This window comes from Furipterus horrens, unplaced genomic scaffold (genome assembly GCF_987537825.1).
Source record: "Furipterus horrens unplaced genomic scaffold, mFurHor1.1.pri manual_scaffold_7, whole genome shotgun sequence".
NCBI lineage: Eukaryota > Metazoa > Chordata > Mammalia > Chiroptera > Furipteridae > Furipterus > Furipterus horrens.
This window is the reverse complement of record NW_028327177.1, coordinates 58,061,243-58,081,147: the sequence shown is the minus strand read 5'-3', so window position 1 is coordinate 58,081,147 and position 19,905 is coordinate 58,061,243. Positions and strand designations below refer to the sequence as shown.

Sequence of the window (19,905 nt, the reverse complement as noted above, 5' to 3'; positions counted from 1 at the left end):
AATCTTGAGAGAGAAGAACACAACAGGAGAAATCACAATACCAGATGTCAAACTATACCACAAAGCCACTGTGATCAAAAGAGTCTGATACTGGCATAAGAACAGACATATAGATCAATGGAAAAGAATGAAGAGCCCAGAAATAAGTCAGGACTATATGGTCAACTAATATTTGACAAAGGGAGGCAAAACATAAAATGGAGTGAGAAGAGCCTCTTCAACAAATGGTGCTGGGAGAACTGGACAGGGACGTGCAAAAAAATGAAACTAGACCACCAACTTACACCACACACCAGAATAATCTCCAGAGGGATCAAAGACTTAAATGTAAGCTGTGGCACCATAAAAGTCCTAGAGGAAAACATAGGCAGGAAATTTTCAGATATCCCATGTAGCAATATTTTCACTGATACATCTCCTAAGGCAAGGGAAATAAAGGCAAAAATAAACAAATGGGACTACATCAAACTAAAGAGTTTCTGCTCAGCAAAAGAAAACATTAGCAAAATGAAAAGGAAACCAACCACATGGGAAAACATATTTGCCAATGATACCTCAGACTAGGGATTGATCTTCAAAATATATAAAGAACTTACACATCTCAACACCAAGAAGACAGACAGCCCAATTTAAAAATGGGCAAAGGACTTGAACAAACACTTTTCCAAAGAGGATACACAGAAGATCCATAGACTCATGAAAGAATGCTCAACATCGCTAACCATCAGACAGATGCAAATGAAAACCACAATGATTGCGACAGCATGGAAGGAACTGAGAGAATTATGCTTAGTGAAATAAGTCAGGCAAAGAAAGAAAAATACCATATGATATCACCTAATACAGGAAACTAAAGAACAACATAAACAAAAGAACTAAATAAGACAAGGAGCAGAATAGCAGTCAATAAAGGGAAGGGTGGAGGGAGAGAAGGGAACAAGTAAGGGAAGGGTTTAGTCAAGGAATGTGTAAAAATGATTCATGGACATGGACAACGGGGAGGGATATGATTGTGGGAGAAGGGATGGGCTGGGTCGGGGGGAGCAATGGGGGAAAAATGGGACAACTGTAATTGAAAAAACAAAAAGTAAAGTTAAAAAATAAATGAAAGAAAGAAAACCATAATGAGATACCACTTTGCAGCTGTCAGAATGGCCATCATCAACAAATCAACAAACAACAAGTGCTGGCGAGGATGTGGAGAAATGGGAACCCTACTGCACTGTTGGTGGGAATGCAGACTGGTGCAGCCACTATGGAAAACAGTATGGAATTATCTCAAAAAACTAAAAATGGAACTGCCTTTTGAACCAGCGATTCCACTGCTAGGATTATACCCGAAAAATCCTGAAACCCCAATTCAAAAGAACTTATGTACCCCTATGTTCATAGCAGTGCTGTTTACAATAACTAAGTTCTGGAAAGAACCTAAGTGCCCATCTGTAGATGAGTGGATTAAAAATCAGTGATTCATTTACACAATGGAGTACTATGCAGAAGAAGGAAAGAAGGAACTCCTGCCATTTGCAACAACATGGATGGAACTAGAGAGAATTATGCTTAGTGAAATAAGCCAGGCAATGAAAGAAAAATACCATATGATATCACCTAATACAGGAGACTAAGGTACAACACAAACAAATGAACTAAATTGAACTATGAACAGAATAACCATTATCAGGGAGGAGGGGGAGAGAGAGAAAGGGGTTAAGTAAGGGAAAGGTTTAGTCAAAGAACATGTATAAATGACTCATGGACATGTACAATGGCGTGGGAGGATTGACTGGGAGAAGGGGTGAACTTGTGGGGGGAGCAACGGGGGGAAAATGGGACAGCTGTAATTGAAAAACAATAAAAAAAAAAAAACAAAAAACCAGAATCAAATGAACTTTGACTTACACTTACCCGAGTTCTTTATGCATTATGAAAAGCTGGACCATAAAGATTGGTGTAACATTGAGTTGTGAGGTTTTCTACTGGCTATAACAATGTAAAGCATTTTGAAAAGCATTTCCTAAACTTTTAAACTTTGAAAGTATACTTAAAGTAGAATGAATAGATTTCCCATAGATACTGGAAGGTCCTGATAAAGTTTTAAATATTTGAAATATGTGCTACATAAATAACTTGAATTTTTTTGAAATTTAGAACCTGTGCAAAGGACCTGTTGCATCTGACTCCATATAAACAACTGGCGCTCAGCAGGGTGTGTGTGTTCTGTTATAGGTTCATTACTGTGACAGACAAAGTAGCAAAGAGTGTGTGACCTGTCTGACATTAGCCCCTGTGCAGACAACTTTACATGCTAGTAGAAGCTCCATTGAAGCCAGCCATGACCAGTTATCATATGTCACTGACATTTTTCTGTGTTTTGGCCCTGTGAAGAAATCAGAGACCAACAAAATGGAAGCTATGTGCACACATACAGCTTTGCTTTCTCTAATACAGGGCAGGCAAAAGTAGGCTCACAATTGTAATACAAATAAATGATACAATAATTAATAAAATGTGATACAAGAATAAACTGTGTTTCATGTATTCTTAACTATAAACTTACTTTTGCCCACCTCATGCATTGTCTGCTAGTATCATTTGCTAGATTTTTGAAAAATCAAAAATTTTATGTGGGGAAACTGAGGTCTTAGGAAATTTAAATTATTTTAGACATCTAGTTTTCAGTTCATTATTAATTTAAATATAGAATCCTCTTATAAGGAAGAAATAATTGCCCTAGAAGTTATTTTTATTTTTAATAATTGTATATGGGAAGGAATGTCAGCAAAACAATGTGGATAACACTGAGGTCTCACTATAATATAGTCATTTCTGTTGAAGCAAGTTTAGTATTATAGAATATATAAAATAACCATGTGAATTTTCAGAACCATCAATTAGTCCCATAACTTGTGGTGTTACTGAAATAATGTTCCAGTGTTGTTTTTAAAGTTTTATGTGAAATAAGGGTAAAACTCTGAAAAGCATATTATTTCTTTTTTTTATTTTTTATAAATTAAGTTACTTCAGATGTTCCAATTTTTTCCCTTTTGATCCCCACCACTCAGCACCCCCACTCCCTCAGGTAATGCCCACACCATTGTTCGTGTCCAAGGGTCATGCATATAAGTTCTTTGGCTACTCCATTTCCTATACTGTAATTTATATCCCCATGGCTATTCTGTAACTACCTATTTGTACTTCTTAATCCCCTCACCTCTTCACTCAATTTCCCATCTCCCCTTTCCATCTGGCAACCATGAAAATGCTCTCTGTATCCATGATTCTGTCTTTGTTCTTGTTTGCTTAGTTTGTTTTTTATATTTAATTGTTTATAGATATGTATTTTATTGTTCATAGTTTTGATCTTCTTTCTCTTAAATAAGTCCCTTTAATATTTCATATATATACAACTCCGCCATTATTGCTTATGGGAAGAAAGAGCGGAAGAACGCTGACTGGTACGAGGCTCACTGGGAAGAAATGGAACCCGTGATCGAGGCTAAGAGGAAGGCCCTACTGGCTTACAAGGTCACGCCCACTCCCAGTACACTTCAAGCTCTACCGGCTGCCAGGAACAAAGTCCAGAAGACCGCCCGCCACTGTGCCAACACCTATTGGCTAAACCTGTGCAGAAGCATTCAGGAAGCCGCCGATATAGGCAACGCACGAGGAATGTATGAGGGTATCAAGAAGGCAACAGGCCCAATCCCCTCCAAGATCGCCCCCCTTAAGTCCAAGACAGGTGAGGTCATCACTGACCAGGAACAGCAAATGCGGCGGTGAACCGAGCACTACCTCGAGCTGTACGCAATGAAGAACACCGTAACAGACACTGCTCTTAATGCCATCCCAGACCTACCAGTCATGGAGGAACTAGACACCCCACCTACTGCGGCAGAGCTCGGCAAAGCCATCGACCGCCTCGCTTGCGGGAAAGCACCAGGAAGCGACGGAATCCCTCCAGAAATCCTAAAGAGCGGGAAACCAGTCCTGCTACAGCCGCTCCACCATCTACTCTGTCTCTGCTGGAAGGAGGGTTACATGCCCCAGGATATGAGAGACGCCAACATTATCACCATGTACAAGAACAAAGGAGACCGCAGCGACTGCAACAACTACCGGGGCATCTCTCTCCTCAGCGTCGTCGGCAAAGTATTCGCCCGGGTCACTCTTGCCCGCCTGCAGACCCTTGCTTCCCGCGTCTACCCAGAGTCCCAGTGTGGCTTCAGAGCTGGCCGATCAACAGTGGACATGATCTTCTCCCTACGTCAGCTGCAGGAGAAGTGTCACGAGCAGCATAAACCACTCTACCTCGCCCTTATCGACCTCACGAAGGCGTTTGATCTGGTCAGTCGAAGCGGACTCTTCAGCTTGCTACGGAAGATTGGCTGTCCACCACATCTGCTTGCTGTGGTCATGTCCTTTCACGACAACATGCACAGCACGGTGTCCTACAACGGCGCAACCTCTGAGGCCTTCCCAGTCAGCAGCGGAGTAAAGCAGGGCTGCGTCCTCGCGCCTACGCTGTTCGGAATCTTCTTCTCCATGCTCCTCCAATACGCCTTTAAGGACTGCAGCGAGGGTGTCTTCATTCACACCAGATCCGATGGCAAGCTCTACAACCTGGCCCGTCTACGAGCCAAGACCAAAGTCAAAGAGGTGCTAATCCGTGAGATGCTCTTCGCCGACGACGCAGCTTTGACATCACACTCCGAAGAGGGACTCCAGCAGCTAGTCACTTGCCTTTCCCACGCATGCAAGGAGTTCGGACTAGCCATCAGCCTGACGAAGACGAATGTTATGGCTCAAGGCACGGGGACTCCCCCATGCATCACCATCGACGGATACACCCTGGAGGTTGTCAACGACTTCACTTACCTCGGGTCCACCATCTTGAGCTCTCTGTCAGTCGACTTGGAGGTCAACCGGAGAATCGCCAGGGCAGCCACAGTTATGGCCAGACTGAACCGGCGAGCGTGGAACAATTCCAGCCTCACTGAGAAAACCAGACTGCGCATCTACCAAGCCTGCGTACTCAGCACTCTCCTCTATGGCAGCGAGACGTGGACCACCTACGCAAGGCACGAAAGGAAACTCAACAGCTTCCACATGAGGTGCCTGCGACGCGTCCTGCATGTCACCTGGCAGGATAAGGTTCCCAACACCGAGGTGCTGAAGCGAGCCAATATTAGCAGTTTGCACGCAGTTCTTAGCGAGAGACGCCTCAGGTGGCTCGGCCATGTCAAAAGAATGGATGCAGGCCGTATCCCCAAAGACCTCCTCTACGGCGAGCTAGCAGAAGGCAAGAGGATGACAGGGCGCCCAAAACTGCGGTTCAAAGACATCTGCAAAAAGGACATGACACAATGCTCCATCAATCTCAACACATGGGAAGTTCAAGCAGACGACCGCCTAGCCTGGAGGCTCGCTGTCAGGCAAGGTGCGTCACGCGCAGAGGCTGCGCGCAACGAGGAGGCGGTCCAGAAAAGATCGAGGCAGAAGCAGCGTCAACAGCAGCAACAACGGCCATCTGCCTTCACCTGTAACAAGTGTGGCAGGGATTGTCACTCCCGAGTCGGACTGCACAGCCATTCTCGGCGGTGCAGATAGACTCTCAAGAAGCTACGCCATCGTCTCTCGAGACGGACGGCTGCCGACGACGATGGTTTGGTAATTATGAACTCCTTTAGTTTTTTCTTGTCTGGGAAACTCTTTATCTGCCTTTTGATTCTAAATGATAGCTTTGCTGGGTAGAGCAGTCTTGGCTGTAGGTTTCTCCTTTTCATGACTTTGAATATTTTTTGCCAATCCCTTAGAGCTTGCAAAGTTTCTTTTGATAATTAGCTGAGAATTATGGGAGCTCCCCTGTAGGTAACTAACTGCTTTTCCCTCACTGCTTTTAAGATTTTCTCTTTATATTTAACCTTTGGCATTTTAATTATGATGTGTCTTGGAGTGGGCCTCTTTGGGTTCATCTTGTTTGGGACGCTGTGTGCTTCCTGGACTTGCATGTCTTATTTCCTTCACCAAATTAGGAAAGTTTTCTTTCGTTATTTTTTGAAACAGATTTCCAATTCCTTGCTCTTTCTCTTCTCCTTCCAGCACCCCTATGTTGTAAATGTTTGAATGCTTGAAGTTGTCCCAGAGGCTACCTATGCTATCCCCGTTTTTTTAGATTCTTTTTTCTTCTTGCTTTTCTAATTGGTTGGTTTTTGCTTCCTTATGTCCCAAATCATTGACTTGATTCTTGGCTTCATCCACTCTACTGTTGTTTCCCTATAAATTGTTCTTTATTTCAATTAGTGTATCCTTTGTTTATGCCTGGATTTTTTTTTTTTTTTTTTTTTTATGCCCTTGAGATCCTCACTAAGTTCCTTAAGCATCTTTATTTCCATTTTGTTCAGTTCTTTTTCTGGAGTTTTGATTTGTTCTTTCATTTGGGCCACATTTCTTTGTCTCCTCATTTTGTCAGCCTCCTTGCATTTGTTTCTATGTATTAAGTAGAGCTTTTTTGACTCCTTGTCTTGGTAGTGTGGCCTAATGCAGTTGGTGTACTGTAGGGTCTAGTGGCATAGCCTCCCCTATCACCCAAGCTGGGAACTCAAGGTGCACCCTTGGTTTGGGCAGAGTACACCCTCTTCTCGTAGTTGAGTCTTGATTGCTGTTGGCCAGTCAATGGGAGGGATTTACCCAGGCCAGTCAGCTGCAAGGAACTGGCTGTGACCATTGACCACCAATCTTCACTCTCTGTGGAGGGTCAGATGTGCAGGGGCAGGGTGGTAGCGCTCTGATGTAGCCTGTAGCTGTCCACTGGGTGCTCAGGCTCTGGAGTTTCCTGGGTGGTGCAGGCCAAGGTCAGCCTCTATCTATATTTTGCCCAGGGCCACCGTGCCTGAGCTATAAAGCAATCTGAGATGGCTGCTATTTGTGCTGGGCTTGGAGATTCCCAGGTGAAACCTAGCTGTGAATCTAGGCTGCCTGCTGCTAGTGCCAGGCCTGGTGCCTCTTAGCAAGAGGTCTGGGGGCTGGGCACTCACTGAGACTGGCTGTTCCTTGTTTGAGAGTATTTAGGAAGTTATGAAGCATAAGCCAAAACCAGCCATTTATATGGAAAATCGGCTTGTGGGCCTGTAAGTTGGGTGGGACGGATTTCTGGGGACCTCCAGGGTAAGGCAGACAGTGTTAGCCAGGTTGGTGGAGTCTCAGAGATGGCACCAGCCATCTCTGTGGCTCTGTGGTGGGACAGTTCAGAAAAAGGACAATGGTCTCTGCCTGCCTTTCTTTGTGGGAGAAAGCTCTGCCCCAGCTCTCACATTGTTGCCAGAGACTTCACTTTCTCCATGTATGCCACTGGTACCTTTCAAGCTGCTACCCCAGTGCTGGAGCTCAGAGGGACTGAGTCTAGTAAGTTCGTGTGGGGTTTTTTAAAGAGGAACTGCTTCGTACTCCAGAAGTTTCTTTCACCAACTCAATCCCCACTGGTTTTTGCAGCTAAAAGTTATAGAGACTAATCTTCCTGGCACTGGAACCCTGGGTTGGGGGCCTGGTGTGGGACTGGTACTCCTTACTCCTGAGATATCCCTCCCAAATTTTTATTCACTGTATGTGGATGTGGGACCAGCCCATTTTACATCTCTATGTCTCCTACCAGTCTGGATGGATATGGTTTCTTTAATTCCATAGTTGTCAGACTTCCATTCAACTCAATTTCTGACAGCTCTGAGTGATGGTTGCTCTATAATTTAGTTGTAATTTTGATGTGGTTGTGCAAGAAGCCAAGCTATTTTTACCTATGCTGCCATCTTTATCGGATATCCCCCAATTTCTTTTAAGTTAGTCAGATTACATTAGTCAGCTGCTCAAAATCTTCGCGTGGTCTCTCATCACATCTATAAATCCAGGTATGTTGTTATGGCACGCAAGTCATATATGACCTGACCCCTCCACCTCTCCAAATTTAATTCCTACCACTGTTCTTTTCATTCACTTGTTCCCATCTCACTGGACTGATCACCAGTTACTGCATGATAGATAAAAGAAACCAGATGCAAAAGGCTCTAGACTGTAGATTTGATTTCTGTGACATTCTGGAAAAGCCAAACTACAGGGCTGGAAAACAGATTGGTGGTTGCCAGAGGATGGGGAGAGATTAGCTATAAATTGTTATTTGGGAATTTTTTGATGTGACAGAAATGTGCTATATCTTAATTCTGGAGGCAGAAACAACCATATGCATTTGTCAAACTCATAGAATGTACATTAAAAAGGGCACATTTTACTGTATATGTAGTATACCTCAAAAAACTTTAAAAATGCCAGAGTCAACCTTTACCAGTTACTTAGATCTTCTAGAATAATTATTAGTGTCTAGAGAGTGGTGTCTGCTTTCCCCTGTCTGACTTCAGGGGACGGGTCTCTGGCCCACTGTTTCCCATTTGGGAACTGAGTCATTCAGGCTAGTATTTTCCTGGAGGGCACCCATTGTGTCTGGATGAGGATGTTTGCTATGTGTTTTCCTTATTCATCTCAACAAATCTTACATTATAAATTCACATTAGTTTAACGTGTTTAATTGTCCAGAATAAAAACGTTTAAATTTACATATACTGATTTCTTTTTCAGCAAACACTTGTTAACTGAACAACTCTGTGGAAGTACTGTAGTGGACACACACTAGAGTATACAAAGATAATTAATTTATGGTTCTTATTATGAACCAGATAACTAACTCATTATAGTACTTCCCGAATCAACAATCTTGTGAACTTTAAAGTTTGTCAGTCACATTATGGTTTCAATGAATATCCATCATCCTGCCCTGGCCGCATGGCTCTGTTGGTTAGAGTTTCATTCTGTGCACTGTAAGGTTGCCAGTTTAATTCCCAGTCAGGGTACATACCTAGGTTGTGGGTTTAATCCCATATTGGGGCTCATGCGGAAGGCAACTGATTGATATTTCTCTCTCACATCAATGTTTCTCTTTCTTCCTTTCTCTTTAAAATCAGTGGAAACATGTTTTCAGGTGAGGATTTTTTTAAAAAGCACCATCATTCTTATTCATAAGTTCAGAAAAAAACATTTATTTGTTAAACTTGAGCTAATAAGGACTTCTGTTCAATACTTTTTCAGTATATCCTATTTGGAAATTAAGTTTATATTAGTGTATGTTAATAAAGGCAAAATCCTTTGTAATAGGACAGAAAGGTTTTTTAAATCTTCTAGCTTGGTATAACTCATTAAGTATTCTTTACTCTCTTCTGCTGGCCTAGTAACCTTTCTACATCTTTCTTCATCATTCTTAGGTATTACTGAGTACCTCTTCCTCTCCGCATCTCTTAATTACATCATCAGTCACCTTCTAGTTACATCCTCAGAGTCAGAATCTTCCTTTCCTGTCTTTATGTTCTCTTTTTATTCATCTTTTTCCCAACTGCATTGTCAATCCCACCAATCTCACAAATATGGGGTTGAGCAGGAATAGTTTAGTAAAAATGCTGTAGCTTAATTTCTAGTTAATAGTTGTATCACTGCTTCCCTTACTTTGTTCAAGTTATTTCTGAAACTTATTTGCTTCATATAAACCAAAGGATGAAATAAGAAATCAACCACTTACCCAGGCACCAACTAGCTAGCCAGTGAATTACAATGTATGTTAGTATTTGCTCTAATCTGACTTCTAGCAACACAAAGCGAGATTATCATATAGAGTAAATAACAATGCATATTTAGCATATTACTTAGAATTTTAAAAAGTCAGAAATTCTGTAAGAGAAAAGAAACAAGAACTGAATTTATATATAATGTATTTACCAGGTACTAGATACTGTGCTAGGCTGTACTTACATAATTTTGCTTACTTCTAGTAAGAACTCTATGAGGTTTAAACTGTTGCATTTGTATATTTGCTACATCACCTTAAAAGGCTTATGTCCCAAGACTATACTGTCAGGGATCATTTCTATAGTTCATTACTAGAGAAGTTTCTCTGAACATGTAGAGCACCTGATACACCCCAGTGTTCATAGCATTGTTATTTACCATAGCCAAGTGCTGGAAACAGCCAAATTGCTCATCAGTAAAGGAGTGGGTGAAAAAACGGTGGTACTTTACACAATGGAATACTGTGCAGCAGGAAGAAAGAAGGAACTCCTACCCTTCACGACAGCATGGATGGAACTGGAGAGTATTAGGCTAAGTGAAATAAGCCAGGCAGCAAAAGACAATTACCATATGATCTCACCTATGGGTGGAACCTAATGAGCAAAATAGAACCAGAGACATGGAAATAAGGAACAAATTGACAGTGACCAGAGGGGAGGGGGAAGGAGAGGAAGGGTCTAGTCAAGGAATAGGTATAAAGGACTCATGGACATGAACAACAGGGTGGGGGTTGACTGTGGGAGTTGGGGAGGGGGGCACAGAGCAGGGGACAGCAACAGAGGAAAAACTTGGACAATTGTAACTGAACAACGATAAAATAAAAATAAAGGGTTTATGTCCAGATTAGTCAAATTTGTACCCCATGTGTGTGCTTGACCAGAATTCAAGGCAAACCTCTCAATGAAAGGGCAACTATTAAGTGTAATTATTTGCAAATCTAATGGATAGTCTGTTTTATTTTTGATTAATTAAATGTTGCTTAGTTTTTTTTTCTATTTAATATAAAGTCTCTTGGCCTGACTAATGATTCCATAATGTCTTGCAATTTTATGATAATTTTAAATTAAAAGAAAGAGAAAAAGCTTTCCTATACATGTTGTGTACCTACAGTCACAACAATAATATATTGATTGATTGTAAACTTTGAACAGAACTTGTAGTATGAGATGGTCTTAAATGATAGTGAACATAATTCCCTTGCTCTTGAGGTAAGCTTAGTCTTTCAGATTGTATCAGCAAAGATGCTTTTGGCTACAAGTAACAGAAAACCTGACTCATACTGGCTTAAATAATAAGGTGCCTTGTTATCACATAACAGGAAGTTCAGAGGAAGGGTGAAGTCCAAGGTTGGTCAATAAAGCAGCTCAAAGATTTCAGCAAACCCTCAGTTTACTCCATTTCTTAGTTCTGCCATTCTCTGCAGGTGGAAAGATGGCCACAGGAGTTCTCTGTATCACTGGCAATATAGCCACATCCAAGAGAAAAATGGGATCTGATCTCGTATGTCCTTTTAGGGACAAAGACATTTGTATCAGAAACTCCTCCAGCCATCTCTCCTTCCTGACTCAGGCCTGGATGAGTTTGGTCATGTGCCCATCTCTAACCTAGTTACTGGCAAGAGAAATGAGGTCACTTTGAGCTTAAATGCTTGGGGTGAAATGGTTGTTGAGGAATCAGCTACAAGGACTACACTGAGGGATTATATGCTACAGATATAGTTAAAATTTTTCTAGTAGACCCAATGAGAAAACAAGTCAGGTTACTCTTAATAATTATTTTATTTAACCCAGTATATCTAAAATATTTCAACATGTAATTGACTTTTTAAATTATTGAGATAATTTTTCATACTTCTCATTTTGGACTAGCCATGTTTCAAGTGCTCAATAGCCACATGTGTTTCAGACATCACATCTATAAGATGAAATCCAAGGGCATTTCAACTTGACCCTGCCTGTGTCTCCCATCACACCGTTCACACTCACCCTATACCTAACTTACTATAACCACACTTTATGTTCTGGTGATACTGAGTTACCACATTTCATGCTTCCATTTGTGTCTTTGTTTGCTCTGTTCCCTCTGCCTGGGCCACTCTCTCCTTGTTCATAAGAGGAACTTTAATGGTTGGATCCATCATATCCAACCAACATGTCACTCAAGTCAATAAGTTTTATTGGTTTATCCCACAGGGCAGCATCATGGGTCTTAGCATTCTCTGTGTCTTTGATCTGACACTTGGGAGGCACTCAATACATGTGGTGAAAAACAATTTTTTTTGTCCTCACTCAGGGACATTTTTTTTATTGCCTTTAGAGGGAGAGAGAGTAAAACATCAAGGTGAGAGAAAAACATCGACTGGTTGCCTTCTTGTACCTGCCCTGACCAGAGACTGAAACCTTAACCCAGGCACGTGCCTTGACTGGGAATTGAAGCCACCACCATTTGGTTTATGGGACAATGCTCCAACGCTCCTACAAACTGAGCCACACCAGCCAGGGCAGGAGGCACTTGATACATGTTTACAGGATGGAATGGAATTGCATTTCTAAGAAAGTTAAAAGGACTTGCATTTAGTGGAGTCATTTGGTAGAAAGAGTGAGAGAAATTAAATGTTTGCTTTCTCTTATGGTGCCTCATAGGGACTTTCTTTGTGACGGTACAAGGATGCTAATGGTACTTCCAAATGTTGACCTCAGAGTATTTACATACTCTAAGTACATGTAACCATCATTAGGAATCTGTTGTATCTCTCCATTAATTCTTTTATGATCTATTTGCAACTTTTCATTTTCTAACCTATCAGGTATGTGACTACATCCTTCTCTGTGTCCTAAATTGCTTTCTTCAGTTCCAGGGGCTGCTTTTTGATTCTAGCATTCTGAGTATAGTATGACAGTATACTATACTATAAGGTCATCATAATCGAAACAGCATGGTACTAGCATAAAAACAGACACATAGATCAATGGAACAGGAGGTTTGGTATATGAGACTAAATAGTAATGGAAGAAAAAAGTCAGTATTTACTGAATAACGTCATTTGGGACTGCATTCCTCAGAATCTAAAGGGCCATGAACTTCATAGGTTTGAGCAACTATTACCCAAACAAATAAAGCTTTTTATTCATATAAAGGACACATTAAAGTGACATTGCATAATAACACACCATATGTCAACATCCTAGAGGTACTGAGGGTAGAGTTCTGACAGTCTTTGTATCACACTGGCTCAGTATACTAAGTTGAACCTCAGCTGTTCAGTTGCTCCATGTATCAGGCTGCAGAGCTAAATGCCACAGGGTGTTTGAAAGAGGTTCTGACACTGCCATCGGCCCTTCCAGCAGGTTCTGGAGCTGCCAAAATTCAAAACATAACTTGATTTTGGTTTCCTTTTTAACAAATAGGGTGATAAGAGATATTTAAAAGGCACATCAATTATTTCTTTTGCTGGTTTTTAACTTTAATATATAAAATCCCTCTTTTACACAAATACATCTTATAGTTACAGAATTCAATCTTTTTTTTTTGTTTATATTTTATATTTCAGTAATTAGGCCATAGCTCACATAATGTTTTTATGTTTTTGTATCTTAGTTTTTTTAAATTGATATATAATTGACATAGAACATTGTATTAGTTTCACGTGCACAACACAATGATTTGATATATATACATATGGTAAAATGATTACCTCAATAGGTTTAGTCAATGTCCACCACTGCACATAATTACAAATTCAATCATCTCTCTCTTTCCCCATCTCTTTCTTTCTCCATGTATATATATATGTATATATATATTTCAGAAGGAAAAGTCACTATTGTACAAATTCTCACTACTGGTTAATTATTATCATTGATGGACTAGGACAGGAGTCAGCAAAGTACAGCCTATGGGCCAAATCCGGTCTTCCACCTGAATTGAGAATGCTTTTTAGATTTCGAAATGGTTGAAAAAAATCAAAGGGTCATATTTCATGATGTGAAAATTATATGGAATTCAAATTTCAGTGCCATAAGTTTAGTTTTATTGGAACACATCCATGCCCATTCCTTCCAAGGTTGTCTATGTCTCTTTCACTCTGCAATAGCAGAGACAAGTAGTTATGACAGAGACCTTGTAGCCTGCAGAGCCTAATATATTTACTATCTGCCCCTTTCCAGAAAAAGTTTTCTGACCTAATCCCTGGACTAGAAGGAAGAAGCATTGGGCATTCAGTCTTCAAATTTTGTATCGTATTTTATTTTGAACATGGTTGTTCAGAGCTCATTCTCTTTTGGAAAGAAGCCAGTTTTCTGGAAATATTGCCCTTATAACAGCACAGTTAGACTTGATTGTGAATTTTGGATTTATTTACTCAACCATAGAAACCAGTTTTATTCTCCAAGGAAATAATAAATAAGTCTGTCTTCATCAGTATTCATCAGAGCATTGAAAGAAGCTTGCCCATAGCAACAGTCATTTTCTGGGAGGTGGGGTGGGGGGATATTTGTTCTAGATGGTGAACATGGATGTGTTCATTTTGTGATGATTGCACTGAGGTGAACATTTATCATTTTTTGTACACTTTCTGAATGTGTTATTCTTTAGGTTAAAAAAAATCTGATTTAAGCAGTTTTTTTTGAAAATGCCCTTGAAAACAATTCATTGAAGCAAAGGTCATTTTGTCTCCTCTCTGAATTCCTACTTAGCAACACTTCAGAGCTGAGCTTTCTCTTTTCTTTTCTTTTTTTCTAGCAATAAGCAATATTCTGTTGTTTCCATGGTGATCTTTCACTTTCATTTCAGATATATAAGCAGTTTCTAGAACCAACAGGGGAAGGTAGTGGGAAGTGTGAATGTTATGTATTTTATAACCAACGTATAATGTCATTTATGCTTAGGACAGCATGACCACATTTCTAAGAGGTTGCATACATCCAGTGATATGGTGCACACAAGTGACTTATTAACTTGGCCTATAAAAGAGTTTTGGACTGTAGTCAAAACCCACTAACTTAACTTATTGCTTTCTTTCCCCCACGTTTTTTTCTGAAGTGATGAATAATAGCTATTTTAATCAACAGAAAGTGTGAAATTTTAGGTTTTAAAAAGCTGGCTTTTCCCAACTACACAGTGTGGTAATTTGATCAGTATCTCAGTTTACTAACTCAAAGTGTTTCACAACAGAGTGTCTATGAAAATAACATCACATTCATGACATGAAAGGAGACAAATCAGAGTATAAATAACATCCAAAGGTGTTTTCTATATTTTTCTCCCTAATAAATTTTGTTCAATTTTTGAACAAAATGTATAAACATACTCCATATTAGTTATTTTAAATTTTTTAATTCAATATTCTAATTTCAAATAATTTAAATAGGACTTTAATATTCCTACTATTCTATAGGTGTATATATTTGATGTTGATTTGAAGATCATTGGGGAAATATTCTAAAAACCTTTCTGTTAACAGTTCATATTAATGAATCAACCAGATACATTATGAAACCAGGAAATACCATATGTATATATTGGCTAAATGGATATGAAAGTTATAGTGGAAAACTGTTGCCCATATAGACTTTTTTAGAGTGACGATCAATGGAATATAGTTCCCTAGGCTGCAGAGTTGAGAGCGTTATTGCCCACCGGAGGTCACTTTTACAATCTAAAGAGTATTACCTTCCTCGTAAACTGGAATTATGGTGTTGTGTATGGTTTATTACACTATATAAAACCAAAACACAGTAACCTTCTCTCTCTTAGCAATACATCTTCAATTAAGTCATGCCTCTCCCCATTTCCAAAATTCCTTTTTAGACAAACCAGTTACTGGTGATTTTTGGAATCTTTGATTTTATTCTGTCATTACTGATTAGATACTTAGCCTGCTCTCCTTGTTTCTAAGTTGGCAGCTAATTCGTCTTCGGATCATTGATTTTGCTTTTACATTCTCTGATGGAAGGGCTTTGAAGACATTTTTAAGCGCCCATATATTTGACATGTGAAATTAAATAATAAGGGCTAATGCAGTGATTTAAAATATCTCTGTTATCCTCTGTAGGGAGCACAGTGATGTGCTACCAGCAAACCTGGTACCTTTTGGTGAGACATGTCACCACTCTACCAGTGCCCACACTTAAATGTCTCACTCTGAAAGACAAATTGCTAACTGTTTTCCTACCTGGTTCATCTAAACTCATGCAAAGAGAGGTTATGCCTTCACATAGGTTCTTGCCATAGTAGGAAGTGTAATAACAAAATGTTCAACTCAGAGACGAAGTTGACTGTTTGTAAGAGTCTCCTTGTTGCTGATACATTTTTGCTTCCTGGACAACTGTTTTCTGGGATCCTTACCTAGCTTTTCCCTGCTCTCTGCTTAGCTGATTCTACTGCCTTACCTTGAACTCTGACTCCTGGTTACTTACCTAGGGTCTGCCCTGTTGGTTTGTCTCGCCTACTAGTCCTTTTGCTCTTTCTGATCTTGTACTGCCTAACTGACCCTTGATACTGGCATCTGACTTCTTTTCTGTTCTTGTCTGCCCCTTGCATTTCAGAGACTCATTGCTCTCCAAATCCAATACTATTCATAATTGACAGAAGTCCATTTTATAGGTACTATATTCTACAGGCATAGAGTCCACATAATATCAATTTACTTGTTGACAGAACTAATATTCAGTCTATGCCCCTCATATGGTCATAACGATTGTTAAAATACTTTCCTACCACTTGGCAAGTAGCTGATGGCCCGTGTTTCACTCCCTGTGATCATGGCCTCATGTCCAGGACCTCTGGGACCTCCTCTACCTGTTTTGTTGCCTGATTTTGAGAGATTGGTATTCATGTCACACTAATTATTAAGTATTTTTAGTGTCACCTCTGCTGTCAGAGGCATATGTAAGAGTTAAGTACTTCTAGAGCAGGGAGTGAAAGACATCCTAAAGTGATCATTTTTCTTAAAAGATTTTTAAAAATTTTCCTAGGAAATCCAGAAGCATTTTCATTTATTCATTCAGTAGTCATGTGCTGAGCACCAGCTGTATGTCTACCACTGTACTAGATGCTAAGAAGTGTTTTCTATTTTGTAAATAAGGAAAGCCTAAAATTAAGTGTAATTAAAAGCTGGAAACAGGGTATATGGGAACTCTCTATACTTTCTGCTCAATTTTACTGTGCATCTAAAACTGCTCTAAAAAGTGAATTCTAGTCCTGGCTGGTGTGACTCTGGGGATTGAGTGCCAGCCTGCAAACCAAAGGGTTGCTGGGTTGATTGACTCCCAGCCTAGGTAACAGGCCAGGACCCCAGTTGGAGCACACCAGAGGCAACCACACATTGTTTTTCTCCCTCTCTTTCTCCTTCCCTCCCCCCCCCAAAATAAATAAAATCTTTAAAAAAATAAAATTAAAAATTTTTTAAAAAGTGAAGTCTTTTTAAAAGGGAAAAAATGTTGGAGAAACAACAAAACATAAATAGAAACAATTGAAGACTAATTGCAAAGCAACATGATTTAGTGTCAGAAGTATTTAATATATATTATATATACGAATCCTTTGAGTGCCAATGTCGCTGTGAGTAACACTGACAAATTTTCCCAAAAGTGCCAGTGTCGGTCCCACCAACTCTTTTTTCGATGGCTATACATGTAAATAACAATGAAATAATTTGTACTTTATGTTTTGTTCTCTTTTTTTGTACCTCAGGTTATATATTGACATAATTTTTTCTCATATTGATCCGAATTTTGAATTACACATGGCACTCAAAGGGTGAATATTGCAAGAATGGAAGAATTCACCTGATTAAGCTTGTTTTAGGAGTTGATGCACTATAAATTGAAAGACAAATTATAAGGGCTTTCCATATGAGGAAACAACATGAGAAAAAATGGAAACATTGAAATTGACAAATCTATGGGAGAAGAAAATGTCAACTTGGTGGGAGCTCCAGGAATAAATGATGTTGCATAATATCAAGGCAGTTGAGTACATTCTTGACAGCTGGTTTGAGCAGCATGAATTTTATGTTCTTTGCAGCAAAGAATTAGTCTTCACTTAAAAACAAGGGATATGATTATGCTAGTGTCTATAGGATCAATAGGAAAAAGCAATGGGCTTAGGCATTGGATTTGGCAGACTAAGACTTCAGAGCAGGTACAATAATATGTGTGTTCAAGGAAGTAAAGAAAACAATGTTTAAAGAACTAAAGGAAAATATAGCAACAATGACTTAACAAATAGAGGATCTCAATAAAAAGATAAAAAAATTTTAAAGGCCAAATAGAAATTCTAGAGTTGAAACGTGATTACCGAAATGAAAAATTCATTAGAAGAATTAATTCAACAGAGCTGAGACAGCAGAATAAAGAGCCCATGGATTTTAAGATAGACCAAAAGAAATTATCCATTCTGCATAACAGAGGAAAAAGAAGAATGAACAAAGGAGGACAGACTCCTAGATGGAGAGCAGGATGATAGCTAGTGGGGGCGGTTAGTGAGGGATAGAGAGATTAAGCAAAAAGGACTCATGGACATGGACAACAGTGTGCTGATTGCTAGGGGTACAGGGGTTATAAGGGGACTAAGTGGTAATGGAAAAAATATAATAAAGATTAAATTTAAAAAGTAAAAAAAAAAAAAGAACAGAGCCCCTGAAACTGAACAGCAAGCAACATATAAAAAGGATTAAACACCATTGTCAAGGTTGATTTTACATTTGAAAATCAACTGCTGCTTACACCATGTTAATAAAAGAGAAAAGTCACATGATAATCTCGGAAGACACACACACACCCACAAAAACATTGGACAAGATCAAATACCCATTTCTGATTAAAATCTGAACAATGTAAAAATAGAAGGGAACTTCCTTACCTTGATAAAAGGCATCTACAAAAATACGTACAGCTACTGTCATCTTAATGGTGGAAGACCAAATGCTTTCCCCCTATCTTTGGGAACAAAGCAAAGGTGTCTGCACTTATCACTTCTGGTTCTTATTACCTAGAGAGTGTAGCCAGTACAATAAAGTGGGGTGTGGGGCTGGGGTTGGAATAAAGAGAGAAACAGAAGACATGTGGCTTGGAAAGAACAAAAAACTATTTGCAAATGACATGATCCTGTACATAGAATATCCTAAGAAAAAACACATAGAAACCTATTATGATTTAAAAACAAGTTCAAGAAAGTTACAGGATACAAATCAATATACAAAAGTCAATTGTATTTCTATATACTACAAACAAATAACCCAAAACTAAAGTTGACTATTTTATTCACAATAGCATTAAAAAAAAAAAAAAACTTACATAAGAGTCAGTATACCCAGAGAGGTATTAAGACTTGTGTACTAAAAACCATACAACATAGTTAAGAGAAATGAAAGAAGATCTAAATATATAAAAGGCATTCAATGTTCATGGATTAAAAGACTATAATTAAGCTGACAGTTTTACTCATGTTGACCTATAGTTTCAATACAATCTATCAATTTCAATTTTTACTATAAAACTACATTAGTGGCATAAGAATAGACATGTAGACCAATGGAACAGAATTGTATGGAATAGTCAGAAATGAACTTTATATTTATCTGCCATCAGTTTTCAACCAAAATACCAAAGAAATTAAATGGTGAGAGGATAGTCTTTTCAACAAATGTTACTGGGGAAATTAAATATCTATATAAAAAATGAATTCATACCTTTACCTCAACCATATGCAAAAATTAAAATGTAAAACCTAAAACTGTAAACCTTGAATTACAGGAGAAATTTTCATAAGTTCGTTTAGGCAACGAGTTCTTAGATTTACCATCAAAAGCACCATCCATAAAAAAAGAAGTTGGCAAATTGGACTTTATCAGAACTTAAAATTTGTGTTTTAAAAGATGCCATTAAGAAAATGAAAAGGCAGGCTTCCAACTAGAAGAAAATATTAACAGATCATATATCTGAAATATGACTTGTATCTAGGATATACAAAGAGCTCTTTTAATGAAATAGCAAGAGGGCAACTCATTTAAAATGGATAAATGATGTGAATAGACAGTTCATCAAAGAAAATATACAATTGGGTAATAAACACCTGAGAAGATTCTCAATGTCATTAGCCATCAAGGAAATGTAAAGCAAAACCACTTTATATCCACAAGATTATACTAAAAAAGGCGGACATTAACAAATGTTGGCAAGGATAATGGAGATACTGAGACCTTCATGGATTGCTGTGTATGTAAAATTAGATAGCCACTTTGGAAAA

General features: G+C 39.0%; 1 protein-coding gene and 1 pseudogene across 6 annotated transcripts in view; both read left to right on the top strand.

Annotated features, from left to right (window-relative positions):
- The window catches only part of STAU2 (staufen double-stranded RNA binding protein 2), a 390,312-nt gene that overhangs the window by 249,547 nt on the left and 120,860 nt on the right, over positions 1-19,905 (top strand). The gene's annotated exons all lie outside the window — the stretch shown is intronic.
- Positions 9,931-10,016, top strand: LOC150004510 (small nucleolar RNA U3; annotated as a pseudogene).